A 13363-nucleotide genomic window follows, 5' to 3' on the forward strand; every position below is an offset into this window, starting at 1 on the left:
AGGCCAGAGCTGAGACACACTTTCTGGGAATTAAATAAGCCCTTTCCCAGTGTGGCTCTTCCCCAGGCACCCCCGGGCTCAACCCCCTCCCCAGTGTGTGCTCATCTTCCTATGTTCCACAAAGTGTCCGAAAGTAAGACATCTTTGGATTATTTTTTATTGGGGGTCCCCAAATTGCCAAGGATTGGGAAACAGATTGAGTCGACTTATTCTTGAGCTCCAGCCACTGGCTCATGTGTGTCCTGATCACAGGTCTACTGGTTAAGCCCTGCTCTACTGTGTTCCCTGTAGACCAGGGTCCCCCACCCCTCCTGGTTCTTTGCACACAGTAGGCAAGCAACAAGAATGGGTTGAGTGGGGGAATTCACAACACTGAAATAAAACACTGTGCCTCAGCAAGTCCTCTGACAGGACCCCGAAGCTCAGGGAGCTTAAGGGAGAGGCCTGCACAACAGACGCAGCTGGGATTCAGGCTCTTTCTCCACCTGATCACCCTGCTGACTTGTTTCGAAGTGGGAGAATGGATGTGTGCAGAAAGCCCACTTCCTTTTTTCAAAGTAATGGAATTTTATTTGGATTTTCTAGACTCTAAGGAGAATAAATGCATCTTTGATGATGGTGTATGGGCTGGAAAAGTAAGGTTCCTTAAACCCTGCTCCCCCTACCTCTCCTAATGGGTTTACCTCAAGTGAATGCTCTTTTTTAAAAAGTTTTAAGAGTGCTATATATATATATATATATATCTCAAATACATGGACATCAAAATGCTTTAATTTGATTGTGGAAACATGAACCTGCAAAAATAATTAATTAATCAATCAGTAAAGAAAACAAAAACATCTAGGTAAGTATTTAAAACTCCATACAGTGATGAATTTTGATAAATGGTATTGTCTCACATTTTCTATTGGCAAAAATACAATTCATTTTCTTGACTGCCACAGTCTGGTTTAAAAGTGTGCTGCGCCTTTAATTCTCATCTCCAAGGATAAATAGTGTCCCCCTAAAATCCCAGCTCAAGTGGAACATCCGAATGGGATCCTATCTGGAAATATGGTGTTTGCAGATGCGGTCAGTTGAGTCATCCTGGAGTAGGTGAGGCCTAAATCCAGTGACTAGCGTCCCTGTAAGAAGGTCGTGCGAGAACGTGGGGACGTAGAGACCCGGAAGGAGGCCACGTGAAGGCGGAGGCAGAGAATCAAGCCATGTGACCACAAGTCAGGAACACCAGCACCCACCGGCAACTGGAAGAGGCAGGAAGGATCCTCCCCTAGCGCCTCCGGAGGGAGCTCGGCTCTGGGACAACCAGATGTTGGACTGGGGGCTCTAGGCTGAGAGAGTAAACCCCAGTGTGTGGTCCTTTGTTCCCGTGGCCCCAGGGACCTGACCCAGCTCCTCCTACGCAGGGCCAGGCCCTCAGCAGCAGGCTCCTTTGTAGGGGAGTTCTGGGGGGCCGGCGGAGCTCACACGATTGTGCAGGGTGCGTGCAGAATCGCACAACTTTTTAGCAGACCCCTTGAACAGGTGGGCTACCAGGGAGAAGAGCGGACACATGGATTGTTTCAGGAGGATATCCCTCAGGACATGAGAAGAGCCGTGGCAGCTCAGAGCCACTGTGGGGGACCCAGTCCAAAGTTGGGGGGCACTCAGCCGCAGGGGAACAAAAGAGCCCAGCCAGGAATGAGCCCAGGGCCGGGGCCCTCCTGTGCCTTCTGTGCTGTGGGCAGCCGAGCCCGGGGTGTGGGGCCAGGCCGCAGGCTTCCCACCACAGCCGGGCCTCTACTGCCCACCTGCAGAGTAAGGGCGATAGAGACCCTCCCCAACACGGCACTGCTATGCCGAGTCAGTGGGGTCAGACCCCCGGGGTCTGACGGGCATGGGGCATGTGGGGCGCAAGTAGCTGCCGAAGTCTGTTTGTGATGACCCCACCCCACAGTCAGATGGAACTGTGCGCACAGAGACCCGCTGGACGGACGGGCTGGGGGCTGTTTGATGCCCAGCACTGAGTTCATTTGCAAGTTCAATTACCAGACTTGGGGACTTAAAAAGAAAAGGTTTCTGTAGACAGGGCTGGTTGGACCAAGTCTTTTTTGTGTTTTCATTTTCTTTTTAACCTAAGTCGTAGGGAGGGCTGAGCTCCATCTTCCTCTCTGTACTTCCCCTAGGACTGTAATTTGCTTAATGCTGTTAGTACGGACCTGAAATAGCTGGAGGGAACGGCTTAGGAGGCTAGGCCCCCAACTCTGTACGTCAAGAGCAGGGTCCCCGGGCGGCCGGGCAAAACCTGCTGGGTCACTGTGGTCTCAGGGTGTGCACCTCTTCCAGAACAGCCCATGCAGACAGCAGCCCTGAGTCACACGGGGCCTCCTGGAGCCAGGACACCCTGCAGTCAGCAGTGCAGTGGCCAAAGCTCTGCAGAGCCTGCAGAAGGTTCCAGAAGAAGCTGGGAACGTGCTGGGCAAACACATGAGCATTTTAACCAGGCTTTGTTTTGTCTGACATGTTTGTAAGAAGCCAAGTGTCTAAAACACACAAGTGCACAGAATCTTAGCAAAGACACAACTTCTCCTTCCTTGGGCATCCCTCTTGGCTTTGGCCACCATATTACACACACAACACGCGTCTTCTAGTTTAACTTACTTCATCTTTTCACCAGAGCGGAGAAGACTGTCTTCCAGGGCAGCGCAGGGACAATCCCAGGGCTTCATTATCTACTGGAAAAAATGCAGAGGCCGCTGCGGTACTCGTTCTTTTTATACTCATGTTCAGGATTAGAAACAACCTATAGGCTAGCTGGGCTTGTTGAGTATTTTATTAGATGCAGCTGTTTTGCATGAGTTGCTTAATTAGACTCCTGGCTAACCAATAGTCACATAATAATGGGTTGTGTTATGATGGAGTTACTCTGTAGAACAAAATTAATATTTTTATCTCATATTCTAAAGACCACATTTTTAAGCCAAAGTATTAAAACACTTTACACAGCCTTTCCCACAGATGATATTTTTAAAATTTGTTATACTAAGCTTACAAATATTAGGTGCATTATTTTTAAATAAGTAAAATAAGAGGTACTGGATGGGAAAATTTTGATCAGAAGAGGGATCATAGCATGGTGGGGGTGGGGAGACTCGGAACCGGGGAGGAAGTCTAATCGAGCAGGAGGTCTGACTGGGGAGATATTCCATCCTTTACTCTGGTCAGATTCTCTAGTGTTTCCGTTCTGTTTGCATAATCCTCATTGTTGGCTAGATGGACCATCAGAGCCATCAACTCTCTTCTGTTGAACCTGTCTTTATTTAAAGCTGTGATGTTTTGTTTATCATGGAATTTTCTGACGATGATTTTTGCTGTTTAAAAATACTGCACCGAAATATTAATTATCTCAGTGATGGAGTGTGTTGGTACCTCCTTAATTCTGAGTGAAGTGCGGAGCCGGCAGGAAGGCCACGTGCTTGCCTGGCTCAGGACTGGTCAGGCCGCTAGCTTGGCTGGTGCAGAGCTCGGGTTCAAGACTGGAATCCAGACACCTCCTCACTGGCGAGGCAGCTCGGACCAAGGATGTTTAAAAGAATACTTTGCATTAATTTCCTTCCAATTTATACTCTCCGTCCAACATCCTTAAAATATTCTTTCCGAATTCTAAAAGACAAATCAATAAAAAAGGAATTATTCAAATCTGTGATATTTAGATAGTTTTACAATTATAAACCTTAGAGAAATGACAAAGTTCAGTGTATGGAAAAATACGTGATTGAATCCATTGTTTCAATAACAATTCTCACATTAATTATATTTTTATTGTTCTTTACTGACATCCATCTATCTAAATGGGAATTAAAATTGTCTGCTTTTAAAGTCCTTGAAAGACAGCACATAAAATGACAATATGTCATCGATCTACAGAAATTGTTAACTTTATAAATAACTGAAGCTCTCCCTTGAAAGGACAGAAATAAGAAATTTTAGTGATATTCATTTATTCCATATTCTCTATATTCATTCATTTATTATTAAATGTTTCTTGAGTGGTTACCATGCACCAGCAACTGTACTAAGGGTCTGCAGAAAAAGCCATAAATTCTACCTTCATGGGGCTTACAGCTTTGCAGCCATACACTATTCTGTATGGTGGAGCTCTGAATGTTTTTAGCAGCATTTCCTAAATGTTTACTCAGACAACATAGAGTAAAAATATTTTATATTAATAGATGTCTCTTCAAAATAGGCATTAAATATGTTACACACACACACACATGCACACAAACCCACGCTTGCACTGGTGGGGGAAAGTGCTAAAATGTAGAAAATAGGCATTTTGAAATATACTCATCAACAAATAACTCCCAAGAACATTAGGAAAAGAAGAAAGTAAATGATAGAAACACTGGGTCTCAGGGTGGCTGGTCTTATGAAATCTTCCTATTTCTAGTCCATTTATTTCTGTCTCTTTGATTATATTGCTAGAGCAGAGACCAAATTTAAATGACTGATAATGAGCTAGATTCACTCCGTTTGTCATCTATAAATGTATTACTGAGGTACATTATCTAATACTTCAGTGGGGCTAAAAAAAAAATAAACATAACAGGATCCTTCATTTGTTTCTATAGTGTTATGAAGTTTTTATTACTTGGGGAGAATGTTATCTAATGCAAGGGAGGAAAATAAAGTTGGGGGCACTCCCTTCCATGAGGGAGGCACACATTAACGGAGAAGGACCAGCATCATGGTTTCTAAGGGGAAAATTTACTATTAGAAGAAAAATATTCTGTAGCTCCCAGCATTCAACTAACTGAAATAAGATTTCACTATTTAAGCCATAAAACACTGGACATTTAGGCTCTCCATGAATAAACTGGAATCGCTTAATGAGATTTAAAACTTCAATAAGTAAAAATTGCCCCTTTCTTTATAGCCCAGTTTCCTCATCTATCAAGTTCTGGATCAGCACTAGATGCTTTCTAAAATCTTGCCCAGTGCAAAAAAAATCCATACTTTAATATTTCTTAGTAGACAAAAGACAATTAAACCATTTTACTCATAAAAAAAAAAACTTTATCATAGTGTTTGTAGAATATAATTTAAGGCACTCTATATTTTCAAGAAAATATTCCCTCCACAAAAGAAGTGCATTTGTACTGTGTTCTTTATGATTCCAAAGTAGGCTCTTCTGATAACTTGTTTTCAAGAACAAAAGCAGTGCTCCACACCATGAACCACTGAGGATGGTTTGTAAGTACCTTCTCAACAGTGAGTGACCACAAGTTTGATGAGATCCCTAAAAAACAAAATCAATTTTGTAGTTGTTTTCAGCCCACATCTGACAAAATACTTGTTCAGGAATTTTATTGCTTATTTTAAAAACTACTTTGATGCTTTGGCCTTGAATGGAATAATCTGGGGTAGCTATTCAGCCCTTTTTCCTTCCTCTCACATAAAATAAATGTATTTTTATTTTTTGCAGATAAAAACAAAGCATAAGAAGTAAAAATTAACTGCTCTTAAACATATTTAAACCAATCAGGCAATTCAGTTGGCATTTTTAATATTTCCTAGGCTTATTTGTTAATCTGAGAACTGGGACCAGCATGAGGTGAGTAAGGCACTAATCTTCGATACAAAATTTAAGAAGGGACTGAAGACTGTAAGCAAGATAAATCATATCACAGTGCAATATTAAAAAAAAAAAACACACAAAAAAAAATCCATGATGAACAAAGCATCACTTTAGATAGAGACAAGATCAGTGGAGGCATATTGTGTCTCAGTGAAGGGTTCCGGAAATTGACCAGAAACACTAGATACTGTGACTGAAGTGTGAGAGAGAGGGTTGGAATATGTGTCAAGTCAGACCCTCCCATTGGGGTCGACTTCCCCTTCGAGGGAAGATGCAAGGAATCTGAAGCCTGAGCAATAAAGTGACAAAGTACCATACTTAAGCTAGCGGGTTTTCTGGTAAGATGGACCTCCCAGAATGTAGGCAGGAGATCATGCCTTGTTGGAGAAGGTTTGGTGCTTGGCATCCATGCAGAGCCTCGTGCTGCACTGGGGAACACAGGCCTGGCTCTCCTGCTCGCCCCACACTGATGCTCCACATTCTTGGTCATGCTTGCAGGTCCGCTCATCATTCTGTTCTTCTGTGGGAACTGAACATAACAACACCAAGAAAGAAAACAGAAGAGCAAAGGAAGGGGAGGAAAGTCAGGCAGGGGACTGCCTTGCAAACTGGTTTTAAGCCACTACTAAAGGATCCAAATGTAAAGTTCCTGAGGAATAAACTGAACACAGCTCTCTGGGAATCAGTGGTTTTCTTGTGACCTTGAAGTTCTATAAACAAAGACTAAGTGATAATTGACAGGCTATGCCACTGTTTTCTTTACTCTAGGAGGGAGTTACTAGGCCTATTTTTGGTAGTTCCTTCTCAAGATAAGAATAAGGGTAAGGTCGTGTTTGTGGTATCTTTAATCTCATGGTCCCTGTTGAGTACATTCCTGAAAGACATCCTTGGATTTGAATCCTCATAGAGGCTTCACGTATGAAAAATTGGATGATATGGATCTGTAGCCAAGATTTCATAACCCTGTTATAACACAGAATCATAGCAGTATCGAAATATTTACTCAAAAATTACAGAGAAGGCACAGCATCAGGTGACTAGGAGAAGCACAGCACAGGGGATGTTAGATAGGTACACGGCACAGAATGGATGGTAACTGCCTTGGAAACTGGCTTGAGACTGGCCTTTTCTTCCTCCTCCCTGTAATGAAAGTGCTGAAAAGGAAAAGAATTTTTGCCTTAATATTCTGGGGCAGACAGACAGCTCTTAGGAGTACATGAGTGAGAAAGGCACAGAAATTTGAATTCATGAAACTTCCTCCTGGTAATATTTTCCACTGCTTCTGGGTGACTATGCTTAAATGGTGAAAGTGAAGCCTGTGTGTGTTTGTATATCTGGTCTTAACAATGTTAGGCCTGTGAGGTTTTTGTTTTCTTCTGTTTTTTCACTTCTATCTCCTTTAGAAATAATAATAATAGCAACAAAAATGTGTTTGAAAAAATTAATTTACTACTTTTTCACAGAGTCTACAATCTTTTATATTGTAATATACCATTTTCTGACCCTTTTGAGTTGAGCAGCTACTTCAAGGTCTTCATACCTATAGAAACATTACTCTGTTCCATCAAATAACTTAGTACTTCATAAAAGTGTTGTCTAGTGGTCGGTCAGATGCACTGCCATCCTATGCATTCTGAATCATTTCAATGATAAGAAAGGAGATGAACATTAACAATCCGAGGAGAAGGTTTTGTACTGGTTTCTGAAAGTAACTTCAGTTAAAAAGTCATAATCCCTGCAAGAAAGAAGTCATTGTAATGACAAGAAAGGACTTACCCATATGGCCTCAAATGAACCATATTTATAAGAAAAGTCAGGTGCTTCTATGCTGAGGAGAAAGCATGCTCGCAGTGACATGCTGACAGAGCTCAGAGTGCATAATGACCAAAAAATTAGACATAATGACCCCAAATTAGACAAGTACTTGGTTGTGAAGAGAAATGAGTGGAGAGTAAATGCTAAGAATCCTCGCTTTTAGACTGTAGGTAATTGGATGTTTTACCAAAAGGAGCATCATTATTAGATTTTGGTATGGAAATTCAACTCTAGAGGCAGACTAAATTTCATCCACAGGACAATGAAAAGATTATTCTAATAATCTGGTTAACATGGTGGAACTATGACCTGAGGCTGTCAGAGTATAGAGGAAGAGATAGGGCTCAAAACTTCATGATGGATCACATATAGGCTTTGAAGGAAATTGCAAGATAGAGATGAGTACAGTGTTTTCTACTGTGGTTGCCTGGAGGCTATCGCTAAAAGAAAAGGAATGCAACTGAATCTAGATCATACAAGATGAAATGTTAAGTAACTGGCTTATTATAGTGGAGAACAGGAAACACATTAACTCTGTGGATAATGTCGTCTTTCCAGAAAAAAGAAAAAGAAACTAATAAAAATTACTAGAATGGATCATAAAATTTGGTAAGGTGGCTAGATATAAGCTAAATATACAAAACCGTAGTTCTCCTCTATACCTTCAATAATTAGTTAGAAATAAAAATGGAAACAAATTATTTCATTTTTCTAAATGAACAAGAACTATAAAACACTTGGGTAAAAGATGAATAAGAAAGATAAAAGATGTGTACCATAATTTTATTGAAGAATATAAAACAGGTCAGGTAGACATTTCTCCGCAAATGTCATTTTCCTGAGTAGGAAATCTTAAAATCATAAAATAAATTTATTTTTTTCCCAAATAACATGCACATGTGATGCAATTTTAATCAGTTTATTTTGAACTGAGTAAAATGACTTAAAAGGCCAGGTATGAGGCAGAGACAATCTTGCTCACCAAAATTCCACATGCTTATCAGCATATCACAATCTGCTCTATTATTATTTGAGACCACATGAAAAATCTGGCCAACAGAGTTCTTAAGAGTGAGTGTTTTTTTTTCTATTAACTTTTCTTTTGTGAAGACAAATTTAGAAGCTTCATTTTGGAATGGTGGTTCCACAAGTTGGAGGACTTGGATCCAATTGGAGTCATCAAGTGGAGAAGAACTGCATTAACCCATTCCCACATGGGATTTTAATGAGTCATACCTGTGTTGAGTTAAGTATTAAAACTTCAGGATTATTTGTTTGCTGTTTGCCTAGCCTAATCTGACTGAAACAATATGGGAAAGTAAATATTTTAAAATGGATGGTAGAATTTTATCTTTTTTTTTTTTTTTAGGATTATTTATTTTTGACAGAGAGAGAGAGAGAGAGAGCACGAGCAGGGGGAAGGGCAGAGAGAGAGGGAGAAGTAGACTCCCCGCCAAGCAGGGAACCCGATATGGGGCTCCATCCCAGGATCCTGGGATCATGACCTGAGTTGAAGGCATACGCTTAACTGAAAGAGCTACCCAGTCATCTGGTAGAATTTTAAATATGGGAATAATGAGTAGACACTTGTCTTAACCTATTTTCAAATTTGCATAAGGTCATTCTCGTGAAAAGGAATATGACACCAGGATGAGAGAACATATTAGGAAGTGTGTGTGGAAAGTGCATACAGAAACAATGTGCATACAGAAACAATGTATGACAAAAGTGACATTTCAATTCAGGAGCATGATATAGGGATACTTAATAAATGGTTTAAACATAACTAGCTATTCATTTAGAGGAAAACAAAACTCAATCCCTACTTATGTCATATATTAAATAAAATCTTTAAAAATTTTTTTAAAAATGCATAGATAATTTGAGAACACTTTGGGAGATATTTGTGTTATTAAAAAACAAAGATCCAGAAATGAAAGACAGATCTATCTGATCAGTTTTTAAAAATGGTGAAAGGTAATATAGTCAAAGACAATGTACTAGGAATATACTTACAACATATGCAAATGGCAAAGGATGAATATCATCAGGATTCCTCAGATTGATCAGAAAAAAAAAAAACAAGATTTAATGGTGAGTCAGTTTACAGAAAAGGCAGTTCATATGACCAATATACATAAGATGCTGAACCCCACTCTTAGAGAAATGTGAATTAAGGCAACAGTAAGAAATTTTATTTAACCTCACCAATTCAGCAAAATTTTAAAAGTGCAATAATAAGCAGCATGAATGAGAGTACTTGGAAATACTCATTTTCACAAATTATTGCTAGGAATTTAAATTCTTACAGTCTATTGGAGAGTCATTTTGTTAAATCAAGAAGTGCATAGTCTTTGTTCTGGCAGTCTTTCTTTGGGGAACATAAAATAGAGAAATATAAAAATCAGTAATATATAAGGATATCTAAACATTGTTCTGCGTATGGTATCAAAAAATCAAGATCATTAGGGATATCCATTAATATTCACTAGTGAGTAAATAAATTGTATCTACCCCTATTTTGAAATATTATACAGTGATTAACAAGAATGAGTTGTATAGCTATTGACTGGCAGAAATATCCATGATGCAGTATTGAGAAAACTAAATTATAGTGTAATGGGTTTGGTATGATCTTTTTTCTATGATTGCTAAATGACAACAAAATAATCCTCTCTGTATGTGCTATTGAATTTATACACCACTTGGCCATACCAAGGAAAGACAGCTATTATAATTAGTAAGAGGTTAAGCTCTAAAACAAATTCATGGATAGAAGATGAGGAAAGATATTACCTTTAAAATCTGAGCATTTTTCCACTGGTAGTAATAAGTATATTGAGTTTTTTCTATTAATAAATAGGATTCAACAAGAAAAATCATTGGGGAGATGAAAAGTCCATCAGGTTTGAAGGGCTGGAGGCTGGGGGACAATGGATATCGGTCTCTTATTTGTCATCTTTAGAAATCATCAGGGAGGAGACCTAACAAGATAAACAGGCCAGTCTCTGAAAATCCAAGTGTGTTTCACTTAAAGCAGAAGAAACACACTCAAGGTAAACACCACCAAAATGCGGCACATATTGACAACACTGATATTCCACTTGGTGCTGAAATCATGTTTCTAGATTGGCTGTGGGACTCTGACAATTGGTAAATGGAAGCCGGATTATTGGTCACAAGAGTATGTAACATTGGTCTAAGGGCACGGATGTCTTACCTAATGATTTCTTAGCAAAGCTGATCAAATATGTGTTCACCAAGAAATGCAGACAGCCTTGCAATGACAGAGAACATTCCGTTTCCTTGTGCAAACTCAAACACACAATAAATAAGAATAACAGTACTTTTTATGTAACTGAACACAATTAAACGGTATTACTAAGTTAAAGTCTAAAATACTAGCCACTGTGGCTATGTTGGTTATTGTGGTTTTTTTAAGTATATATGATACTTTGTCACTTAAAAGACTTCCAGTGAAGGAGCCAATACTACTAGAAAGGAATTGGAGAGTCTGCAATCTGGCTTCACTCTCACTAGCTGTTTTATACTCTAAGCCTCAGTTACCTCATATGTAAAAACCTCCAGACTTTGTATGTGTTAGAAATAACAGCTGGAAAATTCCTAATACATGGTTGGTGCTCAGTTTGATGTTCTTTTTTGTAAAATGTATTTTCTTGGTAATTATATATTTATTTTTTTCCTGGGAACACAATTAAATGAATGGGGATTATAAATTATTTTATATTGCTTTAGCTTTCAATAAAATAAGGAAAAACGTTTTATTTCTCATTTCAATTAGGATATTAATATAAAAATATCTACATTAATATACTTGGAATTATTGAGTTGTTCCAAATACTACTTGTTTTAATATTAATAATGAAGGCGATAATATCAACAATAATTTTGATATCATAAAAGAATTCTAGCTGCCAGATAGATACATCATACTGTCATTATCTATTAAACTTAATCACACCATGGAGAGAAGATATTGATATTTGGAATTATCACATCTTATAAAAGGCGGTAGAAGTTTGACTCCAAGAGAGGAAAAACAAAGCTATGGACCTTGCAGGGCAATGATCTAAAGAAAGGTATCAGGTTGAAGGAAGACTCGTGTGTTCTCTATAAACCCTACACAATATACTAAAGCAAAGAGTCATTGGGCATTGCCGTCCAATGAAATGATTTCTGAGATTATTTTTAGGAAATATTCACATGCTATGAAAGTACAAATAATTTTTTACTGTTTTACTAATAATTCCAGAAGTCTAAATATATGAATAAACTCAGAATATAACCATGGTAGTGCTGTTACATATCTGATTTGCTGCAATAGGCTGAGATCAAATTTATTTATGTTGTAAAATAGAAGAGCTACACCCTAGAAATGTTCATACACATATCAAGTGTCTTCTCACATACAGAGGAGGGTGAGTGTTAAACAGAGTGTTAATGAACTCAATTAGAACCGGGTGTGTCTGAGTCATGACCCCCCCCCACCCCATCCCCCAACCTAGCAGGGGCATAAAACAAAGGGCTTCATAGCAGCTCAGTTTAAAACAAAGAAAGTTAAATCATATCTCCAGCTCTGTTTTACTTTCATAAGGAGTTTCAGGCATGTTTGGATTAACACCCATCCCTTGTTCCCGCTTAAAGCTCTCCTATGCATCGCAAGGACAGGAAGCTAAGACAACTGAGCCTTCTCAAAGATGTTTTTGACTGACACCTGCATGTCAGCAAGAATGTGTCAGAAGACTAGTTTGTGGGGAGGTTATTCTGTACTTCTCAAAAAACAATTTAATGTCAATGATGTTTGTGGAATGCTAGGCTAAAGACACGTATGCAGATTTTTGTTGGGTTTCGGTTTTGTTCTTGTTTTTTCATTTATTTCTGTAATGCTTTTCATTTATTATTATTATTATTATTATTATTATTATTATTATTATTATTATTATTTGGAGGAATCTCCATGACATGAGTTTAGTGTCAGGTAGAGAAAATAGATTTTGAAGTAGTTAATAAAGTTACTGGATCCTTAAAGACTTTTTTCTTGAGACATTTCACAGAACAGGCAAACCATGGGCACACTTTGGGTATCATGGTAGCTGCTGCTTAGTGCACATCCTAAAAAAGAAATGTCACAAGGGTAAAATGTCACCGATTTGTCTTCGCCCATTTAGAATTTGTTACAAATTCAGACTTGACCAAGGACCGTGTTGGCTGCTGCCTTATCCATGGAGAAAGGGTTTAGTAAGCAAATTAATAAAGTAAACCAGAGTTTTCCATACTGTGTTCTGAGATATTAATAGGTATTCCATGAAAAAGGATTTTATGGGCAAATAAGCTCAGGAAGCCCTACGTGCTGTCCATCCTGGAGCACAACACTGGCTCACCAATGGCTCCTGAAAACCCCAGGAAACTTACCGGCTTGGTTCGCTCGCGGGCTGCCAAGGAGGAGTTAATAATGGAGATGTCCCTGTACACTTCCCTTCTTTCCAGAAAAACAATCTACTGTAATTTGGGAAGTGCTGTTATAAATAAAGCCATGTGTCCTTTCTACAACCATGGTGTGAACTTTTGGAACCAACACAGGATGCACTAAAAGGAGGGAGGTTGGGGGAGACAAATGAGAAATCCGACTTCTTACCCTTGTTCTCCTACTTGTGTGGCTGTATCTTTCAGGGGAGATGGAGGGGGCACAAACCTCTCCTTGTAATCCAGGGTGGACACTCCCAGCCCTCCACTGCTGCCCTGCTCTCAAGGCCCCCAACTGCCTATAACTCCAGTCTGCACAGTGACAGCAGGTTCATGCATTAGCCACTTGCTCAGATATTTAAATATTAACCAGGTATCATTATGATCTTTTTACCAAAGGAAGCATCTTCTACCTAGAAATGTGTCATCAGCTTATGGTGTCCA

This window comes from Mirounga angustirostris, unplaced genomic scaffold (assembly GCF_029215605.1).
Source record: "Mirounga angustirostris isolate CCGP_5_RB_7025 unplaced genomic scaffold, mMirAng1.0.hap1 SCAF_7, whole genome shotgun sequence".
Lineage (NCBI taxonomy): Eukaryota > Metazoa > Chordata > Mammalia > Carnivora > Phocidae > Mirounga > Mirounga angustirostris.